Source organism: Pongo pygmaeus, chromosome 14, assembly GCF_028885625.2.
Source record: "Pongo pygmaeus isolate AG05252 chromosome 14, NHGRI_mPonPyg2-v2.0_pri, whole genome shotgun sequence".
Lineage (NCBI taxonomy): Eukaryota > Metazoa > Chordata > Mammalia > Primates > Hominidae > Pongo > Pongo pygmaeus.
Genome location: NC_072387.2, coordinates 42,664,956 through 42,688,762, shown reverse-complemented (window position 1 = coordinate 42,688,762; position 23,807 = coordinate 42,664,956). Strand labels below are relative to the sequence as shown.

The 23,807-nt window shown below is 39.3% G+C and overlaps 1 long non-coding RNA gene across 1 annotated transcript in view; it reads right to left on the bottom strand.

Annotated features, from left to right (window-relative positions):
• Window positions 1-22,231, bottom strand: part of LOC134738049 (uncharacterized) — a 98,642-nt gene extending 76,411 nt beyond the window's left edge. Inside the window, exons 1-2 of the long non-coding RNA XR_010123539.1 lie at window positions 22,129-22,231; window positions 14,510-14,773 (exon numbers count right to left, since the gene is read on the bottom strand). This is a non-coding gene — a long non-coding RNA (uncharacterized LOC134738049). The remainder of the gene's footprint in view (window positions 1-14,509; window positions 14,774-22,128) is intronic.
• Between the last annotated feature and the right edge of the window lie 1,576 nt (window positions 22,232-23,807).

Here is a 23,807-nt window from a genome sequence, read left to right as displayed (position 1 = left end):
CTCTCAGTGACTCGGTTTAAAATGGAAATAGCAATGCTATCTGCTTCTCAGGGCTGTTATGAAGATTCAATGAGATAATGCTCATGACATGGATAAACTTGGATGTGGCTTTGTTTAAGCCCTGCAGAGACATTGGCACTACTGCTATGGTGGCTGCTGCTCTGTGTCCAAGGGCCTTTCATTTTGTGTTTAAGGATGGGGGAGAAGGAGTAGGTACAGGTGGATGGTCAGCACCAGAAGCTTACACGTGACTAGTGTGTGTCTGTAATAAAAAGGAAAATAAGCCGTGAATTGAAGAAAGAAGATTAATATTAATGTTGTCTACAAAGGCCAGAAAACCAACAGAGATTTACAACAACAACAACAGCAACAAGAAACCCTAGAAAGTATTGATTAGGTTCTGCAAAAGTAAATAAAAATAGTGTCAGTCAGCTAGCCACTAATTCTAAGCAGTCCTATCCCCCAGCGTAGGACAGAAACGATTCTGCATATCATTAATACATAACAGATTCATTTTGCTCTAAGTTTAATTTGATTACTTCACTAAATTCTGTTATTAATACTCAGCCTTCTGCTGCTCGTGTAGCAGGGCCACCTGTTCATGATTTTTAGAAATAAAAGGATGTATTTGCTCAATATCCACCCAGAAGGAAGGGACACGATGTCTCCCTACAGCTAGGATGAGAACGGGCTACTGTGGAGCGTGAAGGGGAGAAGCACGGTGGGTGCTGCTCTGGGACAGAGATGCTAATGCCAACGGAGCCACTTCCCGCCAACCTAAGGTGAGGAGTGATGCCCTCATATGCATTTCACAGGTCCAGTCAGATAACAAAATCCTCTCCAAGTCCTTCAACAAACAAAACTGAATAAAAGAAATGGGTTACAAAGGTGATGAGGAGTTGAGATGGCAAAAAATAAAACTTGGAATAGCAGCATCCAGTCACCACCATGAATCTAAGGGTAGAGCGGCAAGAGGATGGGGTAGCCTTCATCCCCAGAGTCCAAGAGCAGGAAACAAAACTGCGGGAGAGGGTGGCACATGGTAGGTGTTAGAACATTAGGGAGAGGTACTACTGACCAGTGTTAGAGCCATGAAGAAGATGCAGCTGCTACCAGATCTGCAGATGGCTCCAAAGCTGAGCAAGATGGAAAAACCTACCCTATTTTTCCCTCTTCCAGCCTTGCAGCCTTCTGCCAATGCCTCCCATTGGCCAAAACTACCAGGAAGCCAGTCTTAAGGGAGCCTAGGAAAAGTAGTTTCCTAGGATACAAGTCAAAAGCAGGGAAAGGAACAGAATGGAGCTGATGAAAGCAAACAGGCCAGCACATCATGTTTGATTGAAACACTTTGTGAAAACTGACCTGTGGTTGGATGTGAGTTAAGCTGAACACCCTTACCCAGGAAGCCCACAGAGAGTAGAAACGGCCAAGTCACACCCTAGACCCCTCAGTCTAGCCAAGTCATGGAAGTCGCCACTGGTGAAAGATAAGGAACCCTGGGTTAAGGAGACTTTTTCTCTCTGCTCACTGTTCTCTGTTGTCTCCTCTCTGAAAACAACTGTGTGTTAATTGATGGTTATCAGAGTTGAAATAGATAATAACATATTAATACAATGCAATCTAATTTGCTTAAATCAACGGTCCTTTGTTTTGGATTATCCATTCAAAGCTTTTCCTCACCATCCTTAATAATTGAAAGTTACACCTCATGGTTCTCCGAATAATTAATTTCTTAGATTTCTGACTTTACGACTAATACAGCTTTGTAATAAGAACATGTTAAATTTGTATAGATCTTTGCAGCTATGGCTCCCAGTCACATGCATTATCCCATTTTGCTTTATACTCTGAGGGTCTGAAGTGAAGGAGAGAGAACTAGCGTTTGTTGAATATTGATGATGTGCCAGGCACTGTGTCGAGAACTTTCCAAGGATTAATTCAGTTAATCATCACAACACCCCAATGAGGCTGATATTATTATTCCCATCTTACAGATGAGGCAACTCACTTGGAGGGAACTGTTCTGTTTAAGATCACACAGCCAAGTCCAGGACCCTATCAGAGTAAAAAACTTACACCCACACATGCCCCTATCACACACACATAATCTTGTTATATATATGATATGTATGTATATTATACATTTCATATGTGTATATATTTATAAAATCTACTCCATAAATTTTGTGATTTTTACAAAAGCCTATATTTACAATTCACTTATTTAGAAAACCTTGATATTTGAACAATTTCTTTGATGTTACATGTGCTGCTTCGGTATCAGAGATGAAAACAAAAAGGCCTCAGGATGTGACTATTAAATGGCTCTGGTTTTGTATGTACAAAGTTGAGTCCTCTTTAAGCTTCATTTACCTTCTGTGAAATGGGAATAATATATATTCAGTTGAAACACACAGCAATAATATATATAAACACATAATAAAAGTGCCTACTCCATATAAAGCTAGATGATAAAAGTTGTCATTGTGCTTAGAGTATTCCATTGACAGTTACGAACTCTGTACCCATTACTGCACTAGGTGGGATTTTTCCTTGCACTTCATTCATGACATAATGCTGAAGGGTGTCCCTCTGACATGTGTTTAACACTGCAGATGTTCTTAGTGCTCAGAAACATCCCGCTCAATGTTTCCATTTTTGTTTAGTAGAATGTAGTTCAGGAAAAAGTTCTTGTTAGGATCCCTTTCTAATGTCAGGGAGTAAGCACATTTGTAAGCATATAAACCCTGCCTAATTTAAGAGCATTGTGTTATATTTGGGTAAAAACAATAATAATATTGACAATAATAGTGAAAGCACAATAACAAGTCAGTTTGCAGAATCCCAGCCCCAGCACTGCAAGGCAGAATATTGAGGAATGGCCCATCGATAATACCTCAAACACTGGCACACACTGTATTATAATCTTACTTATTGTAAGATTGATAATACAAATTTATATTCTGGGTATATAGCCAAAAGAATTGAAAGCAAGGTCTTAACAGAGATTTGCACTTCCATGTTCCTAACAGCATTATTAACAACAGCCAAAAGGTGGAAACAACTCAAGTGTCCATCAACAGATGAAAGGATAAGCAAAATATGGTTTATGCCTACAGTGAGATATTAATCAGCCTTACGAAAGGAAGGAGATTGTGGCACATGCTATAACGTAGATGAGCCTTAACAACATTATGTTAAGTGAAATAAGTTAAGCACAAAAGAGCAAATATTGTTTGATTTTACTTATATGAGGTACCTAGAGTAGCCAAATTCATAGAGACAGAAAGCAGAATGAGGGAGTTCCTATTTAATAGGCACAGAGTTTCAGTTTTGCAAAATGAAAAATGTTCTGGAGATAGATAGTAATGATGTTAGCACAACAATGTGAATGTACTTAATGCTACTGAACTTTATATTTGAAAATAGTTAAGATAATAAATTTTACGTTATGTGTATTTTACCACAATTTACATTTTTGAGAAAGAAGACATACACACACACACACTTACATACACACACACACACACACACACGTACAAGAGAGTAAGACAAGACATTTTACCCAGCCTGTAATCCCAGTATTTTGGGAGGCTGAGGTGGGTGGATCACCTCAGGTCAGCAGTTCGAGACCAGCCTGACCAATATGGTAAAACCCTGTCTCTAATAAAAATACAAAAATTAGCTAGGCATGGTGGCATGCACCTGTAGTCCCAGCTACTTGGGAGCCTGAGACAAGATAATCACTTGAACCTGGGAGGTGGAGGTTGCAATGAGCCAAGATCATGCCACTGCACTCCAGCCTGGGCAACAGAGCAATACTCCATCCCAAAAAAAAAAAAAAAAAAAAAAAAAAAAAAGTATTATTTTCCATAGTTACAAAATACTATGTGAACCTCGGAAGGTGTTTATAATCTGGTGATGTCAGGCACTAAATAAACAAATTGATTACAAATTATAATAAACTATGCAATATTTCATTCTATTTTCTTCCCCACCATAAATATTTGTTTTTCTAAAGTTTACATATCCTGCGAGGTCAATTTCAAATGCTACTTCCTGCCCTGTTCAGCAATCAGAGAGCTACTCCCTTCTAAGCCCAATTAATTACATGCTGCACTATCTTAAGACTTTCAGAATATTTGGCTGTATGTTATGCTCACTAGATTTGAAGCCAAAAGGTAAGGTCTACATTTTATCTCTCTGTGTCTCGTGGTACCTAGCACAATATAAGTACTCAAAAATATTTTTTGGTAAAAGCTGTGATATCATCAAAGTACAAAAATCACAGATTTCGGAATTTGGGGTGCAAAGAGGGTGAAGGACCCCCTAGGGCTAAGGATTTCCTGGGATGTCCTGGGATGCAGGATGTCCGCTGCTAAAAGGAGACATACTGGGCAAACCAAGACAAGCTGGTATCCTGGGTGTAAAATGTAGTATCCTAAAACAAAATGGGTGCTTCAGTTTGTAACTCCACTATATACACCTGACAAAATACACTTCTCAAAAACAAAATAGACATGAACACCAGAGTAAAATAACAAGAAACAATTATACATACGTCTTAATCCTTCTAACCAGAACTCTATTTCTGATATAGTCACAGTTTCTGCTCTTAAACTCACAAATACTACATAAAAGACAGTTTGATAATTTCCCTTTCAATATAATTATGAAATCAACACTTCTTTTCCCATTTTGGAGAGAAAGAAATAAATCCTTAATAAAGATGCTAATTAAAAATTCCTACATCTCACATTAGAGCCATGGCAGGTATTAAGAGTACTGAATGTTCCAATTAAAACCAGGATGCATTTGCCTTACAATATCCAGTTCCACTCCCTCAGGCATCAATACAAAATTAAAACTGGATGCTGGGAGCCTGAGTGCTTTCATCTAAGAGCATGTGCAGTAAGACATCACAACATGCTCATAACATGCTGATCTCATTTCAGCCTCCAGCAAAGGGTTGTCGAGAGATGCTAATGACCACTTTATCCTCCCCTTGGACTTATTCTATAGAAAGCTATTTGTGCCATCTCAGAGGGCCAGCATGACCACCACTGCATTGCTCTGGGACACCTAATAAGTCAGGAGCAAAAACACCAGGGACTTACTCATCATTCACTTGTTCATTCAAATGCACATTTGTTGGGCACCTAACTAAAGATGTCCATGGTTCTGCTAATGGCCATGAGGACAAAGAGGAATAAGACTATTTCCAAGGGGTTTACAAAACGATGGGGAAATAAAGTACAAACTAATGGGGGAATAAGGAGTAAAAGGGGCCAATTACTTTATCAGGGAAGGTCAAGGGAAACATCATGGGTGAGGTGACGTGTGTGTTGAGTCCTGAAGAATCCAAAAGTTGCAAGTGGAGGAATGTAAAGGAAGGAGAGATGCATCCTCTAGAAAAGAGTGTAGGATATTCCCTGTATACACTTTCCTGGACCTGTTGTAAAAAAGTACCTCCAGCAGGGCAGCTTGTACAACTATTCATTTTCTCACAGTTCCGGATGCTGGAAGTCTGAGATCAAGGTGTGGTCGGGGTTGGTTCATTCTCAGGGTTATGATTGAGAATCTGTTCCATGCTTCTCTCCTAGTTCTAGGAGTGTGCTGGCAATCTTTGGCATTGGCTTTGTAAAAGGAAAATATCTTGGGCCCTTTAAAGCTGGGACCCACTCAGGGCAAATCTGCCTCCCATTCTATTCAAGTCATCCCATGAACTCACAGAGATAGATGCATGTTCTGATTGCCTTCTTTGAAAAGACTTATCCCAAACTCAGAAGAATGCAACCATCTGTCTCTCAAATGCAACCTTCTGTCTCTCACCTATATGTGACCTGAAAGCCCCTAGTGGGGGTCCTTGCTTTGAGCTGTCTCTGCCTTTCTGGAATTTTCGGGGTTCACAGCTTTTAGACGCATTCCTCCTGTACCTGCCTCCGCCTCTGCATGGCATTTTTCCCATGTGCACATCTATATCCAAATTTCCCCTTTTTCTAAGGACATCAGTCATATCCAATTAAGAGTCCACTCTACTGCAATAAGACCTAATCTTAATGTAACTGATTACATCTGAAATGACCCTGTTTTCAAAGAAGGCCACATTCTGAAGTGCTGGGGAGTAGGACTTTAACATATGAACTTGGAGGGGGAACACAGCTCAATCCATAATACCCCAGAAAAGGAGTCAAACAAATTAGCACATGGGAGAGGGGACACTTTTAAGGTAGCAGCATATATAATTTTTTTTAAATGGTAGAAGAGAAAGGTGAAGGCAAGGCTTTGAAGCAATTCTAGAGCCTTGCTCAGGGTTAAAGAAAGTTGAAATATATGCTCAGATCTTCTGGGAAACATTGATAATTGGTGATGGAATGAAAAGATTCCCAACCATAAATTAAGGGAAATGCTGCATTAAACAAACTTTAACAGGTTTCTTTATAATATAAGCTTCTCAGAGGCTGTAACATGGCAATGTGCTTTATAAACCTAGAAAGGTGAGAGAGAGTATGCTGTGCTTATGAAACTTATGCCTCTACAGAGACTTTTTTTTCAGTTACTTCCCATTGAAAACTGATATGGACATAGACGCTGCATGCACTTTCCACCTGACTCCTTTTATCTCTCTGAGCTCCAATTCCCTTATTGGTAGAGCTGGATAATCATAGCTTTTCATAAGTTCAGTCCCCGTGAAGTGAAGAGAATGCATATGGAAGTGATTATGAAAAGGTAAACCACTATGCACATGGGAATCCTTGGAAGCCTCTTGAGCAGTGAGTGGGAGTTTGTAAATTTATTGGAAATCAGATAAGAAAGCAGAGTAATCATTTGGGAAAATAAAGGCCCCAGGGAAGTGGAAATCCATGTTTTCATCCAGTCAGCATCAAAAGCCTGATGGAAGCATCCCTTGCTTGAGCTACTCATGCCTTTCACACCCATTCTCCCTATTTGTACTTCATTTACTCATTCAACTAATATTTACCAAGCCCATTACTATGTCCTAGGCTCATTGCTCAGCATTCTTCAGGATGTGCTTTTTCCAGGTAGTCTCCATAAATACTTGAATTCAATCTATGCTCCCCTTCCTGTTATCAACTTGGCACGTATTGTCTGCATCACGTGATTTGACATTTGCGTATGCATCGGCTCAAACCATTAGCTCTTTGCTTCCATTTGTATTTTATGTTCCTCCTAAATGAGACTAAATCTACCCTAAGCAATTACTAATAATACCCCATGGACCCCCAACTGCACTGTACACAATACTAAATATATAGAAGATAATAAATGTGCAATGCATGAAGAAAATTTTGGGTCTTGGAGAATAGAATCTCTGTAATGTCATGCTGACTTATCCTAATGTTACACAGACATTGACAACAAAACATAGAATGTGAGAATACACAAATTACATATTTTTGTGATTACCCATAATCATAATTGTTCAATTATTCCTAAGTGCTCATGTATGTCAGAAAGCCACTGTGTATAAGGCCAGCTTTGATTCAAAAGAGTTGAGCTTGTCTCTCACCAGCATGGAGCTATCATAGACAATAAGAAATGACAAACAGATAACACAAAATGGGAAGAAAACATCTATTTATTTATAAAAATGATGATTCAGACATGTGGGAAATTAAGACCTGATTTAATTAAATAAATGGCTCTTACCACATTATTTGACCATTGGGCTCTTTCTGAACAATTTTTTTTTTTTTTTTTTTTTTTTTGAGACAGAGTCTTGCTCTTTTGCCAGGCTGGAGTGCAGTGGTGCAATCTCGGCTCACTGCAAACTCCGCCTCCCAGGTTCAAGCGATTTTCCTGCCTCAGCCTCCCTAGTAGCTGGGATTACAGGCACCCACCACCGTGCCTAGCTAATTTTTGTATTTTTAGTAGAGACAGGGTTTCATCATCTTGGCCAGGCTGGTCTCGAACTCCTGATCTCGTGATCCACCCACTTCGGCCTCCCAAAGTGCTGGGATTACAGGCCTGACTGAACAATTTCTAAAAATTATTTAAGGAAGTTCAGAAGAAAAGTTTATTTTTGTTTGAACCCTAAATTAAGGTCATTTGCAGATTACATAATATATTGAATTGCTAAATTAAAAAATCACCAAATTTGCTGTGCAGATCTAATCAGTGCTTCTAAATCTCCAATTTTGTGCTATTTGATGTGTTTTGTTAATTTGTCAGATTGATGCACTGCATTAAGGTTGAAAATCATTTCTTTGGGAGGAAATTTTATTTTTATCAACTTTAAAAAATGACCATAATTTGTTCAGAAAATATTTTGTCAAGAGTTTAGCTCATAAAAATAATGAATGTTAGCTTGGTGATCTAATAAGTCACTCCCCACATTATGGTTGAGGAAAGACACAATAATAAGCCAAAATATGGAGCCAATAATAATTTCCTTCAAAAACCTTGCATATCCACAGATGATTCAAAGGGGAAGAAAACAACCAGACAACAAGCAAGTCCCTGGAGAGTGCCTAGCTGTCTGACAGTCCATGTTTACTCATTCAAAGATGCCCTTCACATAACTTCCACCGCTCAATGCGGAACGTTATTCTGACTAATGATTCCCTTCCAATCAAGTTTAATAGTTGTTTTCAATCTCTCCAGCACTGAGAACTCTATATATCTGTTTCTTTTCAAATATGGTTTTAATTCAGGAAATACAAAAATGTACAAGAAAAAATGATAAATCAATGCCTCTTGTGAGTATAGTAGCATCAGTATAATAGAAAGAACACTGACCTCAGAATTAGAACACTCTGGTTTGAAGTCAAGACCTTCTGAGCCTTGGTTTCTTCCTCTAAGGATATTAACCTCTCAACATTTTCTAATTCATAACATTCATCTAATGACTAAGTAAATGAATCTCACGGGATCATCTCTCTCTGTCCTATTCTACTTTGTCATCCCTCTTTGCCTTTTCTTATTTTAATACCACCCCTTCATACTACCTCCTACTCCTTCCTTTTGTACTCCCAATTACGCAGTGGTTTCCTTTTCTGTGACTTTTCACTTGCAGTCACTTCTCTTGGTTTCTTTATTTACTTTGTACCTCTATCTCCTTTTCTCTTTTCCCACACCAACCTTATGCTTGGAAAAGCCTCCTGTTTTACATTTCCAAAGTCAACTTCTTCCTCTCACACAAAACCTAACAAAATTCACTCCCTCTGCCTTTTATATACTCGCAGCAAACAATAAATGATTAAAGTGCTGATGGTAAACTCATCTGCAAAAAACATGTATTCTGAGCAATGGATTTTGGCAAAGAAAAGATAGGGAGGAACTGCAACCCACTTAGAAACAGGTGTGATTTCTCTAATCAACCGTTAACACATTTGTGCTACCATAATTATTGCTCTGGCAAATACTATATTGTCATAGAAACATTGTTTCCCAAATACTTATTTATAGATTTTCTTGGTGGCATATGTTAACCATGAAGCAGTTTCCACAGTGTTGTTGTGAGCTTTGACAATGAAGAGTGATAAGGAACATGATTCAGCTTCCACAGCTGACCCACTAAGTGGAAGGTTGTAAAACAAGAAATTTTCCCAGACTTTCTATATGTCAAGGCGAGTAGAGCTGGTGATCCCCCAGATGCACTTCTTATCATAAGGTTTATTGCCCCAAGGGAGAGAAGTAAATGAACCACCTAGAGGTAAGAAATTCACAAGGGAGAAAATGAGGCTAGAACACAGGGGACGATCTCATTTGACCAACCGTGCGAGGGAGGGAAGGATATCCTGAGTCTCAGGAAAGTAGCATCTCAATCTCCTTGGACTTGATTCTAGGAGTGAGAGCAATGCAAAAAAGGAAAAAACAAAACAAAACAAAACAAAAAAACAAAGGGAAGGAGAGAGGAGGGAAGGGGAAAGGAGGGGAATAAAGGGAAAGGAACGGAAAGGAATGGAAAGACACAACAAAAGCCCAGATAGTATAAAGGGGCAACAGAAGTAAAGGGGATCTGTTACCATTTCCTATTTCAAAACTGGCTAGCAGGCTGCCCCGGAGCTGACATGACAGGTAAGGCAGAATAAAGTGGTGGTGTGGCAGAGGGAAGGCAGGAAAGCACCTCTACACCCTTTTAGCACACATGTGACAGACCCACTTGCCAGGGGTTATGGGGAGGTAGCTGACAGTTGAGGTCCAAACTGTTCTGCCAAAGATCCACTAAGACAAGGGATAAGATGACCTCCTAGCAGAGACTTGGAGCTCACAAGCCTAGGCCGGGACTGGATAGAATATTCCTCTAAGATTCCAAAGATCTGCATGCCAAAAGAGCCAAGGTGAAGCCAACTTTGCTGTAGGCCTGCATGAGAACCATGGGGTCCCCACCATATTAAGTGGATATAGACTGTGAGGCACACAAGCCTTGGATACCTCATCAGCAGAGGCAGAGAGGACAAAAGCAATTCTCAGAGACATCCACTGTGCCTCAGCAAGAGGTCAATAGGTGCCTGCAGAGTAGGACAACAGGTAGATTAGTTGCTTTCCACTAATGCTATGGGAGCTGTGGAAATAAAGACCAATGAAATGGTGCTATAGCAAGGGAGTCAGCCACCATCACTTTTGTTTTGGTGACACTCAAAGTCAGGCAGAGGATTGGGAAAGCTTTGCAGGGGAAAAAAGGAAGGCTTCAGGTGTGCCTCAGTTAGAGGCTAACTAACCAGAGCCAGGCATGCTATGGCATTGATTAGGGGTGCGTATATTTGACTTTCCCTGGGTTGGTCCTAAATTGGAAGTAGGTACAAAAATTAGGGAAGCTATCAGTTGTTAAAAAAGTCCTGATTGTCTTTGGCCAATCGTAACAGTAGTTATTGTTAGGTTCTTGGATTGTCAGTAAGGATAACAAGTCTGGCTTCCTTTAAGTCAGACTTACATAGCAGGCTGGCTTCCTAGGCTGTTTATTGTAGATAAGGGAGTTGGTTTCCTGGGCAGGTTGTTGCAGACTGTTGGTTGAAGTTCTAATTTTTATATACAATCTGGCCAATGTCAGTTTGTATATTCAGTTTCTCAGAGCACAAAGTATCCCCTGCCACCTGGGTGGCATCTTGGAAAGCAGGTTGAGAAGGAACAACTCGAGAGAAGAGGAATAGCTCTTTTGGAGAGTTCAAATTTTGAATTGATTGGATATTTATTTTTAAAAAAGACTGTGTTAGCCATCTATATAGACTGTGAGGTACACAAGCCATGGATGCCTCATCAGCAGAGGCAGAGAGGACAAACAGAAAGAGACTGTTGCCTAAAAGTGAGGAATTTACCACTAATGATCAATTTAGTTTTGTTGTTTGTTTTTCTGCTAGCAACAGAACTAGAGAATCCAAAGCAAGATTAAATTGGATTAGGAATATAGAGATCTACATTTTTTGCACACACAATCTGTAATGTGCAAATTTTGACCCTGTTTTATTACACATAGTTTACAAATGAGGAATCTGACACTAATAAGTGTTCAAAATAACAATCATTAAAACCATGTATTTCAAGGTGCCACTTTCTGGGATACCCAGGACACTTGAACAGAGGAAGGGGCGGTTATGCCACTTGAGGGTCCAAACAGTGAACACAAACCCAATAGACTACAGGTTGAGAATGTGGAGAAAACACCCATTCCCAAGAAAACTAACTCATGGATTTTCCAGTTTTGTGAAATTTCAGATTTTGCATGCCATTGTTCTCATAAGCACATACACATGGCAATCCAAGAGTTCCCAAGTTTGACCGAGATAACATGGACAGAATCACTGAGCAAAACCATAATAACAATTTGGGATCAAATCACCTAAGCAAGCCACGTGCTCTTGTCCTGGAAAAGAGTTCTCAGTGAGAACTTAGTGAGAGGCCCACACAAGCCTGTGGACCAAGCTTTCCACAACAGCACCTCTGTAAACTAACTTGGCTCACTTTGAAAAGCTGCAGACAAAGTCAAGGGAGCAGAGGTTATTTAAGTAAAGAGAATAAATAGCTCTGGGCTCACTGTGATTAGTTAGAAAATAAAATGAGATTTGATGAAGCAGCTTTGTATTCATTCCAGAACTCCAAATCACTTCTTATTATGAATATAGGGTAATACAAGTTGAATATCATGTAATTAATGTTCATTTTGAACACTCTCTGGAATTCTAATTTTTAAAAGCCTCCCTTAAGATGTCTTGCACCCTGACAGCCACATTCTCAAATGTTCTAACGCCACCTAAAAAGATCATGTTTCATAAATTCCATATTGATGTTATAATAAAGTAGCAGAATAATTTTAGGATTTTTTTCCATTGGATGATTGCCCTATTGCTTTTGAAAATAATGACTCTCAATTATTCCAATGTGAGATGCATTCAGTTTATTTCATTACCTAAATTTGTCTAGATATTGCAAGGCTTTAGGCAGCTCCTAGTAAAGACACACAATGTTCCCATTTCTTTCAATTACACTTTTTAATATTAATTTCCAAAAATGGCATTTTCCCTTATTCTCTTATTTACTACAAAATAAACATTAGTGTGTTGCTCTTAAGCATGGTGGTTTTACTTTTATACATACAGTCCCTATTTTTTCTTCTTATTCGATTAAGGATAGAGGCAGGTAATTAAAATGAATATTTGACCACTTAATTATCTACTGTGTGCCTTTGCCACTTATTGTGCTTACTATCTTCATTTTGCAAGAAAAAAGGCTCAGAAAAGTTAAATAACTTGCCTATGACAACACAGTAGTAAGTGATAGACATACTGGGTTTGTCTGAACTATTGCGTCTCACTGCCATTCCAGGCAGGGTGAGAGGGCCTGGTTCTCTTCACATCACATCAAATCAGTGCCCTCTCTCTCTCTTCTTTTTGTCCTCTCTTACCTGATGCAGGAAGCTGCTCTTTAAGAGTACCGGCAATGAAGCCAAGAGTTCTAGGTTCAAACTCTGTACCCTCTACAGGTATTAGCTATGTGATAGAAAGTGCACTACTCCCAATGCAACAAAATTAATACTAGTTTGGGTTATAAATTACTCTGTAAATCTCAGGGTTTAACCCAGTAAAAAGGTATTTCTTGCTGCCATCACAGTATAACACTGGTAGGAAAGATCTCCTCCACATAGTGACTCAGGGATCCAGGATGTCTCCACCTTCTGGTTGCAAAGATGTCCTCCCATGACCCAGCTGACAAATGAGAGGGAAAAGAGGGCATGTGGGTGAAAGGCACTTTGACACGTAACCATTGGCCAGAACTAGTCACTTTTCATCAGCCAACAGGCTTAAACTAAATGCAAGGGAGACTGAGAAAATATCAGTGAGTATATGGATATCAGTGAATAACAGTTTCTGCCACGTTGGGCTAGCTTTTTTTTATTATTTTTTGTTTTCTTGATTTGTCTAGGTCTCTGTTTCTTACTTCTATGAAGTAAAGATAAAGCACTTAGCAGTATGCTTGGCACATAATGTGCATTTATTCCATGTTTTTAAGTTTAATACATTATATAAGTGTGTAAATAGGCCCTCAATAAAGATGAAAAACTATGTTCTTTGGATCAATGAGAGGAAAATTGGGAGAAGAAAGTGGATTTGCCAAACTAAACTTCAACGAAGATCCCCAGGTAAGTCATATTTTAGAATTCTAAACACAAAATTCTCCGTATAACATTATATGCTGGAGAAAAAATAAGAATCTCAGTGGAAGAATAAGTAAGTATTTCGAAGGAAGGAAAAAGCACAAAAAATGTAGAGTGGGAGGGTTACGAGACAGAGAAGATCATTTGTTTTCATTGTTGATAATATTTTTCTTCTCAAAATTAGAAGGCCAGGAGATAATAAATAAGTAGAGGAAAATCCACTAATAACTATGATGTCTCTCTGAAAATACTAATTAGAATTGTTTCTGTTTCCAGTTTTCTGAATTCCCTTTTACACAGGAATGAGTTGTTCATTTAATAAACTGAGATTTTTGTCCCAGCTTTTCAAATCTCCTCACTGATCTATATCTTTCAGCTGCATGTCTTATGTGTTCCAGTATTTTAGTATAATTTAATTATTATTTAATGCTTTTTCATATCTCAATCCATTTTTCCTCCCCAAATTTCCTAAATTATCAAACATATTCTCAGGCTTTCCACCTCTGTAAATGATCTTTCTAATGTCAAGCATGATAGCTACTCTACTTTGATAGAGATGTAGGAATCACTTTCTGAAATGTAATGCGCATTCTTTGTAAGTGCAAGAGTAGCATAAAGTTCAGGGGAAAAAAATTAGCTCGCATTTTAGTAGCCTCCTTTTTACCTTATTGCTATTAGACTTTTTGTTTGCTTTTTGTCTTGCTTTTAAGAATAATATCTTTATTATTTTGTGTAAACAGTTATTATAAAAATGATTACTCTAAAAATATAAAACAGAAAGCTTTACTACTGCAATATGTTTGACAAAATTAATTTAGACATGTTCACATAGAAAATAGGATAAGCTGATAAAAATATATAAATGGAAATAATCAAATTATCGATTAGACTACTTACTACTTTTCAATGAAAAAGATGGCTTTTCTCTCGAAGGTAAGGCACACTCTTTTTCAGATTGTAGCATCTCTGAAATCCAGACATTCTTATAATGGAAAGCATCTTATGTCATTGTGGCCAGGAAGTGGTCCTGATGTGATGTTCATTGCTTGGACCTGCACGAACTTGTCTGCCATTCCTGGTGGCCTGACCTTCAGCTGCAGCCCTTCAACACTCAGGCAGGAAGGAAGTCTTGCTTATTGTCTAAAAACCTTTCTTTGACACCTGGTTAAAAAAAAGATACACATACTTGCAATCGAATAACACTGATTATCTCTAGATTATAAACACTTTCAATTTCTTCTTTATATCAGCCATTCCTTTACAGCAGCACAAAAATAGACTAATGCAGGGGATAATATAAATCTATGAAGATTTATTGGGGACTCTGAGTTGATAGTAGCCTAAATTTTCACCTCCCGACTACTCTCTGAATCATGAGAAGGTTTTCTATGAAAAAAGAAAATGGAGGTGAGTCTGAGCACAACTTCTCCATGATCTCCAGGGGAAGAAAGTGTGGGATGCAGCAGCAGAGGGGAAGATGAGCCTCTATTGAAGCTCAGGGTGAAGACTTCTTGCTATGTGGTGGTCCTAGGTCATGTGGACCTACTGATATTGCTGTGAGGAGTAGGGTCTGCTTGCCCTCTGAGAAGTCTGAGAAAAAAAAAGTTGTTTTTTTTTTTTTCAGATAGAGTTTCACTCTTGTTGCCCAGGCTGGAGTGCAATGGTGCGTTCTCGGCTCACTGAAACCTCTGCCTTCCAGGTTCAAATGATTCTCCTGCCTAAGCCTCCTGAGTAGCTAGGACTACAGGCATGTGCCACCATGCCCAGCTAATTTTGTTTTTTTTTTTTCTTTTTTTTTTTTTAGTAGAGACAGGCTTTCACCATGTTGGTCAGGCTGGTCTTGAACTCCCGACCCCAGGTGATCTGCCTGCCTCGGCCCCCCAAAGCGCTGGGATTACAGGCGTGAGCCACCGCGCCTGGCCAACAAAAAGATATTTTTTAATGTCTACAATATAGAGTTAACAATTTTTCTGACTGTGCTTTAATCTGTTATCCACAAAAGTGGCATGAAAACTAAGGATACAAGAATGATAAAAGTAAAGTAGTGGAAAAAAGATTGATAACTAAATATAAACCAAAAAATAAACTATAAAAGTGAATATATTATGATCAAGTAGATGTATCAGCATGATTAATCTGAGAAATGCAAAGATTGTTTTAACCCAGGAAATTAATTTACATTTACTACAATAATGATATAAAAGAGAAAACTCACATAATATCTCAACAAATTTTGAAAAAGTATTTAGTATAGTTTAACATCTATTTATTACTTTTTAAAAATCTCTGAAAGATAATTAATAGAAGGGAACCTTCTTAAACTTGACAGAGGAACTTTCTTAAACTTACCAGTAAACATCATACTTAAGGGGAACACTTTAAATACATTCTTTTTAAAACTCAAAAGTTAGACAGGAATATGCTGTATCACAGAAACTATTTATATTATGGTCAATGCAAAAGTCAAGAAGAAGAAAAAAGAGTTCTAGTTCTAGCTATGGTGGAGTAGTTGGGGTCCTATGTAAACCACTGTAATAGCTGTGTCAAAACTATTTTTTTTCTTTTTTTTTTTCTTTTATTATTATTATTATTATTATTATTATTATTATACTTTAGGTTTTATGGTACATGTGCGCAATGTACAGGTAAGTTACATATGTATACATGTGCCATGCTGGTGTGCTGCACCCACCAACTCGTCATCTAGCATTAGGTATATCTCCCAGTGCTATCCCTCCCCCCTCCCCCCACCCCACAACAGTCCCCGAAGTGTGATGTTCCCCTTCCTGTGTCCATGCGTTCTCATTGTTCAATTCCCACCTATGAGTGAGAATATGCAGTGTTTGGTTTTTTGTTCTTGCGATAGTTTACTGAGAATGATGATTTCCAATTTCATCCATGTCCCTACAAAGGACATGAACTCATCATTTTTTATGACTGCATAGTATTCCATGGTGTATATGTGCCACATTTTCTTAATCCAGTCTATCATTGTTGGACATTTGGGTTGGATCCAAGTCTTCGCTATTGTGAATAATGCCGCAATAAACATACGTGTGCATGTGTCTTTATAGCAGCATGATTTATAGTCCTTTGGGTATATACCCAGTAATGGGATGGCTGGGTCAAATGGAATTTCTAGTTCTAGATCCCTGAGGAATCGCCACACTGACTTCCACAAGGGTTGAACTAGTTTACAGTCCCACCAACAGTGTAAAAGTGTTCCTATTTCTCCACATCCTCTCCAGCACCTGTTGTTTCCTGACTTTTTAATGATTGCCATTCTAACTGGTGTGAGATGGTATCTCATGGTGGTTTTGATTTGCATTTCTCTGATGGCCAGTGATGGTGAGCATTTTTTCATGTGTTTTTTGGCTGCATAAATGTCTTCTTTTGAGAAGTGTCTGTTCATGTCCTTCGCCCACTTTTTGATGGGGTTGTTTGTTTTTTTCTTGTAAATTTGTTGGAGTTCATTGTAGATTCTGGATATTAGCCCTTTGTCAGATGAGTAGGTTGCGAAAATTTTCTCCCATTTTCTAGGTTGCCTGTTCACTCTGATGGTAGTTTCCTTTGCTGTGCAGAAGCTCTTTAGTTTAATTAGATCCCATTTGTCAATTTTGGCTTCTGTTGCCATTGCATTTGGTGTTTTAGACATGAAGTCCTTGCCCATGCCTATGTCCTCAATGGTAATGCCTAGGTTTTCTTCTAGGGTTTTTATGGTTTTAGGTCTAACATTTAAGTCTTTAATCCATCTTGAATTGATTTTTGTATAAGGTGTAAGGAAGGGATCCAGTTTCAGCTTTCTACATATGGCTAGCCAGTTTTCCCAGCACCATTTATTAAATAGGGAATCCTTTCCCCATTGCTTGTTTTCGTCAGCTTTGTCAAAGATCAGATACTTGTAGATATGTGGCATTATTTCTGATGGCTCTGTTCTGTTTCATTGATCTATATCTCTGTTTTGGTACCAGTACCATGCTGTTTTGGTTACTATAGCCTTGTAGTATAGTTTGAAGTCAGGTAGTGTGATGCCTCCAGCTTTGTTCTTTTGGCTTAGGATTGACTTGGCGATGCAGGCTCTTTTTTGGTTCCATATGAACTTTAAAGTAGTTTTTTCCAATTCTGTGAAGAAAGTCATTGGTAGCTTGATGGGGATGGCATTGAATCTGTAAATTACCTTGGGAAGGATGGCCATTTTCATGATATTGATTCTTCCTACCCATGAACATGGAATGTTCTTCCGTTTGTTTGTATCCTCTTTTATTTCCTTGAGCAGTGGTTTCTAGTTCTCCTTGAAGAGGTCGTTCACATCCCTTGTAAGTTGGATTCCTAGGTATTTTATTCTCTTTGAAGCAATTGTGAATGGGAGTTCACTCATGATTTGGCTCTCTGTTTGTCTGTTATTGATGTATAAGAATGCTTGTGATTTTTGTACATTGATTTTGTATCCTGAGACTTTGCTGAAGTTGCTTATCAGCTTAAGGAGATTTTGGGCTGAGACAATGGGGTTTTCTAGATATACTATCATGTCATCTGCAAACAGGGACAATTTGACTTCCTCTTTTCCTAATTGAATACCCTTGATTTCCTTCTCCTGCCTAATTGCCCTGGCCAGAACTTCCAACACTATGTTGAATAGAAGTGGCGAGAGAGGGCATCCCTGTCTTGTGCCAGTTTTCAAAGGGAATGCTTCCAGTTTTTGCCCATTCAGTATGATATTGGCTGTGGGTTTGTCATAGATAGCTCTTATTATTTTGAGATACGTCCCATCAATTCCTAATTTATTGAGAGTTTTTAGCATGAAGGGTTGTTGAATTTTGTCAAAGGCCTTTTCTGCATCTATTGAGATAATCATGTGGTTTTTGTCTTTGGTTCTGTGTATAGGCTGGATTACATTTATTGATTTGTGTATATTGAACCAGCCTTGCATCCCAGGGATGAAGCCCACTTGATCATGGTGGATAAGCTTTTTGATGTGCTGCTGGATTCTGTTTGCCAGTATTTTATTGAGGATTTTTGCATCAATGTTCATCAAGGATATTGGTCTAAAATTCTCTTTTTTTGTTGTGTCTCTGCCAGGCTTTGGTATCAGGATGATGCTGGCCTCATAAAATGAGTTAGGGAGGATTCCCTCTTTTTCTATTGATTGGAATAGTTTCAGAAGGAATGGTACCAGCTCCTCCTTGTACCTCTGGTAGAATTTGGCTGTGAACCCATCTCGTCCTGGACTTTTTTTGGTTGGTAAGCTATTGATTATTGCCACAATTTCAGATCCTGTTATTGGTCTATTCAGAGATTCAACTTCTTCTTGGTTTAGTCTTGGGAGGGTGTATGTGTTGAGGAATTTATCCATTTCTTCTAGATTTTCTAATTTATTTGCATAGAGGTGTTTGTAATATTCTCTGATGGTAGTTTGTATTTCTGTGGGATTGGTGGTGATATCCCCTTTATCATTTTTTATTGCATCTATTTGATTCTTCTCTCTTTTTTTCTTTATTAATCTTGCTAGCGGTCTATCAATTTTGTTGATCCTTTCAAAAAACCAGCTCCTGGATTCATTTATTTTTTGAAGGGTTTTTTGTGTCTCTATTTCCTTCAGTTCTGCTCTGATTTTAGTTATTTCTTGCCTTCTGCTAGCTTTTGAATGTGTTTGCTCTTGCTTTTCTAGTTCTTTTAATTGTGATGTTAGGGTGTCAATTTTGGATCTTTCCTGCTTTCTCTTGTGGGCATTTAGTGCTATAAATTTCCCTCTACACACTGCTTTGAATGCATCCCAGAGATTCTGGTATGTTGTGTCTTGGTTCTCATTGGTTTCAAAGAACATCTTTATTTCTGCCTTCATTTCGTTATGTACCCAGTAGTCATTCAGGAGCAGGTTGTTCAGTTTCCACGTAGTTGAGCGGTTTTGAGTGAGATTCTTAATCCTGAGTTCTAGCTTGATTGCACTGTGATCTGAGAGACAGTTTGTTACAATTTCTGTTCTTTTACATTTATTGAGGAGAGCTTTACTTCCAAGTATATGGTCAATTTTGGAATAGGTGTGGTGTGGTGCTGAAAAAAATGTATATTCTGTTGATTTGGGGTGGAGAGTTCTGTAGATGTCTATTAGGTCTGCTTGGTGCAGAGCTGAGTTCAATTCCTGGGTATCCTTGTTGACTTTCTGTCTCGTGGATCTGTCTAATGTTGACAGTGGGGTGTTAAAGTCTCCCATTATTAATGTGTGGGAGTCTAAGTCTCTTTGTAGGTCACTCAGGACTTGCTTTATGAATCTGGGTGCTCCTGTATTGGGTGCATATATATTTAGGATAGTTAGCTCTTCTTGTTGAATTAATCCCTTTACCATTATGTAATGGCCTTCTTTGTCTCTTTTGATCTTTGTTGGTTTAAAGTCTGTTTTATCAGAGACTAGGATTGCAACCCCTGCCTTTTTTTGTTTTCCATTTGCTTGGTAGATCTTCCTCCATCCTTTTATTTTGAGCCTATGTGTGTCTCTGCACGTGAGATGGGTTTCCTGAATACAGCACACTGATGGGTCTTGAGTCTTTATCCAATTTGCCAGTCTGTGTCTTTTAATTGGAGCATTTAGTCCATTTACATTTAAAGTTAATATTGTTATGTGTGAATTTGATCCTGTCATTATGATGTTAGCTGGATATTTTGCTCGTTAGTTGATGCAGTCTCTTCCTAGTCTCGATGGTCTTTACATTTCGGTATGATTTTGCAGTGGCTGGTACCGGTTGTGCCTTTCCATGTTTAGTGCTCCCTTCAGGAGCTCTTTTAGGGCAGGCCTGGTGGTGACAAAATCTCTCAGCATTTGCTTGTCTGTAAAGTATTTTATTTCTCCTTCACTTATGAAGCTTAGTTTGGCAGGATATGAAATTCTGGGTTGAAAATTCTTTTCTTTAAGAATGTTGAATATTGGCCCCCACTCTCTTCTGGCTTGTAGGGTTTCTGCCGAGAGATCCGCTGTTAGTCTGATGGGCTTCCCTTTGATGGTAACCCGACCTTTCTCTCTGGCTGCCCTTAACATTTTTTCCTTCATTTCAACTTTGGTGAATCTGACAATTATGTGTCTTGGAGTTTCTCTTCTCGAGGAGTATCTTTGTGGCGTACTCTGTATTTCCTGAATCTGAATGTTGGCCTGCCTTGCTACATTGGGGAAGTTCTCCTGGATAATATCCTGCAGAGTGTTTTCCAACTTGTTTCCATTCTCCCCGTCACTTTCAGGTACACCAATCATACGTAGATTTGGTCTTTTCACATAGTCCCACATTTCTTGGAGGCTTTGCTCGTTTCTTTTTATTCTTTTTTCTCTAAACTTCCCTTCTCGCTTCATTTCATTCATTTCATCTTCCAGGGCTGATACCCTTTCTTCCATTTGATCGCATCGGCTCCTGAGGCTTCTGCATTCTTCACGTAGTTCTCGAGCCTTGATTTTCAGCTCCATCAGCTCCTTTAAGCACTTCTCTGTATTGGTTATTCTAGTTATACATTCTCCTAAATTTTTTTCAAAGTTTTCAACTTCTTTGCCTTTGGTTTGAATATCCTCCCGTAGCTCGGAGTAATTTGATCGTCTAAAGCCTTCTTCTCTCAGCTCGTCAAAGTCATTCTCCGTCCAGCTTTGTTCCGTTGCTGGTGAAGAACTGCGTTCCTTTGGAGGAGGAGAGGTACTCTGGTTTTTAGAGTTTCCAGTTTTTCTGCTCTGTTTTTTCCCCATCTTTGTGGTTTTATCTACTTTTGGTCTTTGATGATGGTGATGTACAGATGGGTTTTTGGTGTGGATGTCCTTTCTGTTAGTTTTCCTTCTAACAGACAGGACCCTCAGCTGCAGGTCTGTTGGAGTACCTGGCCGGCCGTGTGAGGTGTCAGTCTGCCCCTGCTGGGGGGTGCCTCCCAGTTAGGCTGTTCGGGGGTCAGGGGTCAGGGACCCACTTGAGGAGGCAGTCAGCCCATTCTCAGATCTCCAGCTGCGTGCTGGGAGAACCACTGCTCTCCTCACAGCTGTCAGACAGGGACATTTAAGTCTGCAGAGGTTACTGCTGTCTTTTTGTTTATCTGTGCCCTGCCCCCAGAGGTGGAGCCTACAGAGGCAGGCAGGCCTCCTTGAGCTGTGGTGGGCTCCACCCAGTTCAAGCTTCCCAGCTGCTTTGTTTACCTAAGCGAGCCTGGGCAATGGCGGGCGCCCCTCCCCCAGCCTCGCTGCCGCCTTGCTGTTTGATCTCAGACCGCTGTGCTAGCAATCAGCGAGACTCCGTGGGCGTAGGACCCTCTCAGCCAGGTGCCGGCTATACTCTCCTGGGGCACCGTTTCCTAAGCCCGTCGGAAAAGCACAGTATTCGGGTGGGAGTGGCCCGATTTTCCAGGTGCCATCTGTCACCCCTGGAAGGGGAACTCCCTGACCCCTTGCGCTTCCCGAGTGAGGCAATGCCTCGCCCCTGCTTCGGCTGGCGCACGGTGCACTCACCCACTGACCTGCGCCCACTGTCTGGCACTCCCTAGTGAGATGAACACGGTACCTCAGATGGAAATGCAGAAATCACCCGTCTTCTGCGTGGCTCGCGCTGGGAGCTGTAGACCGGAGCTGTTCCTATTCGGCCATCTTGGCTCCTCCCCCGTGTCAAAACTATTATAACAATTCTTTCTAGACAAAATTCTTGAGAGAAGCAAAGAACACACACACAAAAAAATGGAAGCTGGAAGGCACTAGGATGACATCTTTATAACACTGAAATTTAAAAAAAACACAAAAACAAAAAGCCTGTCAACTTTGAGTTCTATACCGAGTGAATGTATCTTTCAAAACTAGAACCAAAATAAAGATGTTTTTAGGACTATAAACTATCAAAGAACCTGTTGCCAGGGGATGTTTGCATGAGAAATAAAAGAAGATTTCCAGGGTGAAGAAAAATGTTACCATCAGAAGCATAAGACTGCAAGAAAAGCTAAAGTGCACCTGAAAGAATACACAGGTGAGCAAATAAAAATAGATACAAACTGTTTAAAACAACAGCAATAATAATATCTTGGGGGATTTGTAACATATACGAAAGTAGAATATAACAAAAATAGCAGAAGAGAGAGAAGGACTACTAGAAGTTCAACTTTCTAGGCTTCTTTGTTTGGGGAGTGGTAAAATACTAATCTAACAGGCTGTAATGAATCAAACATAAGTATTATAATTTCAAATGCAACCAATACACTCATAATAACAAATGATATAACTGAAGAGCTAATAGAAGAGAAAAAGAAATAACAGAAAATACTTGTTAAATCCAAAAGCAAGCAAGGAAATAAGAAGAAAGGGTACAAACAGATGAGAAAATAGAAAGCAAATATCAAGGTAGTAGACATAAATCCAATTAAATCCATCATTAGAGTAAATGAAAATAGCATGGAAAATACAAGATGACCCTGGAGCATCTTCCAACACCAGAAAGTAAGGCAGTGCTTAAAACACAAGAATACCGGCATAGCAAATTCACAAACGCCAAAGCTGGAACAATTTAAGCAACTAAATAAAATAGCCATATTTTCTCTTTGCCCTAAAAGCACTCACATTGGCTGGCCGTGGTCCCTTGCCTGATAATTGACCCAAACCTTTAATTTTAAAGGACCTAAGCTATTAATAGTCCTGCCTACACTGCATTCCTATAGTTTTCATTTTTGGTAACACCTTTATTGAGATACTCTTCGCATATCATACAATTTGGCCATATTTCTTTCCAGAAAACAACCAAATGCACTTCTCAAAGCTCTGCTGGGAGAATTTTTCTTTATCACTGTCCTTCGGGGCCACCTGGATGGGGCTACAGTGCTGCAGACATGTACTTTCAGGTAGTGACAGCAAATAATGCAGAACCATGTGTAATGCAGATCTAAAGGTTTTCTTCTACAGTCAACTAGATATAGAAAACTCCTCAAAGGCCCAGCCAGCATGGTGGCTCACGCCTGTAATACCAACACTATTGGGAGTGAGGTGGGAGGATCACTTGAGCTCAGGAGTTCAAAACCAGCCTGAGCAACATAGTGAGACCATATCTCTAAATTTAAAAAGAAAAAAAAAAAAAGAAGAAAACTCCTCATAAGGACATAGATATGAGTTGAAGGCAAGTGTAGCAGTTTTGGGCAACTGGATGCTTGCTCATTGCATTCAGGACCTTCCCAAACTCAATATTATATTATGTTTGAGATAATA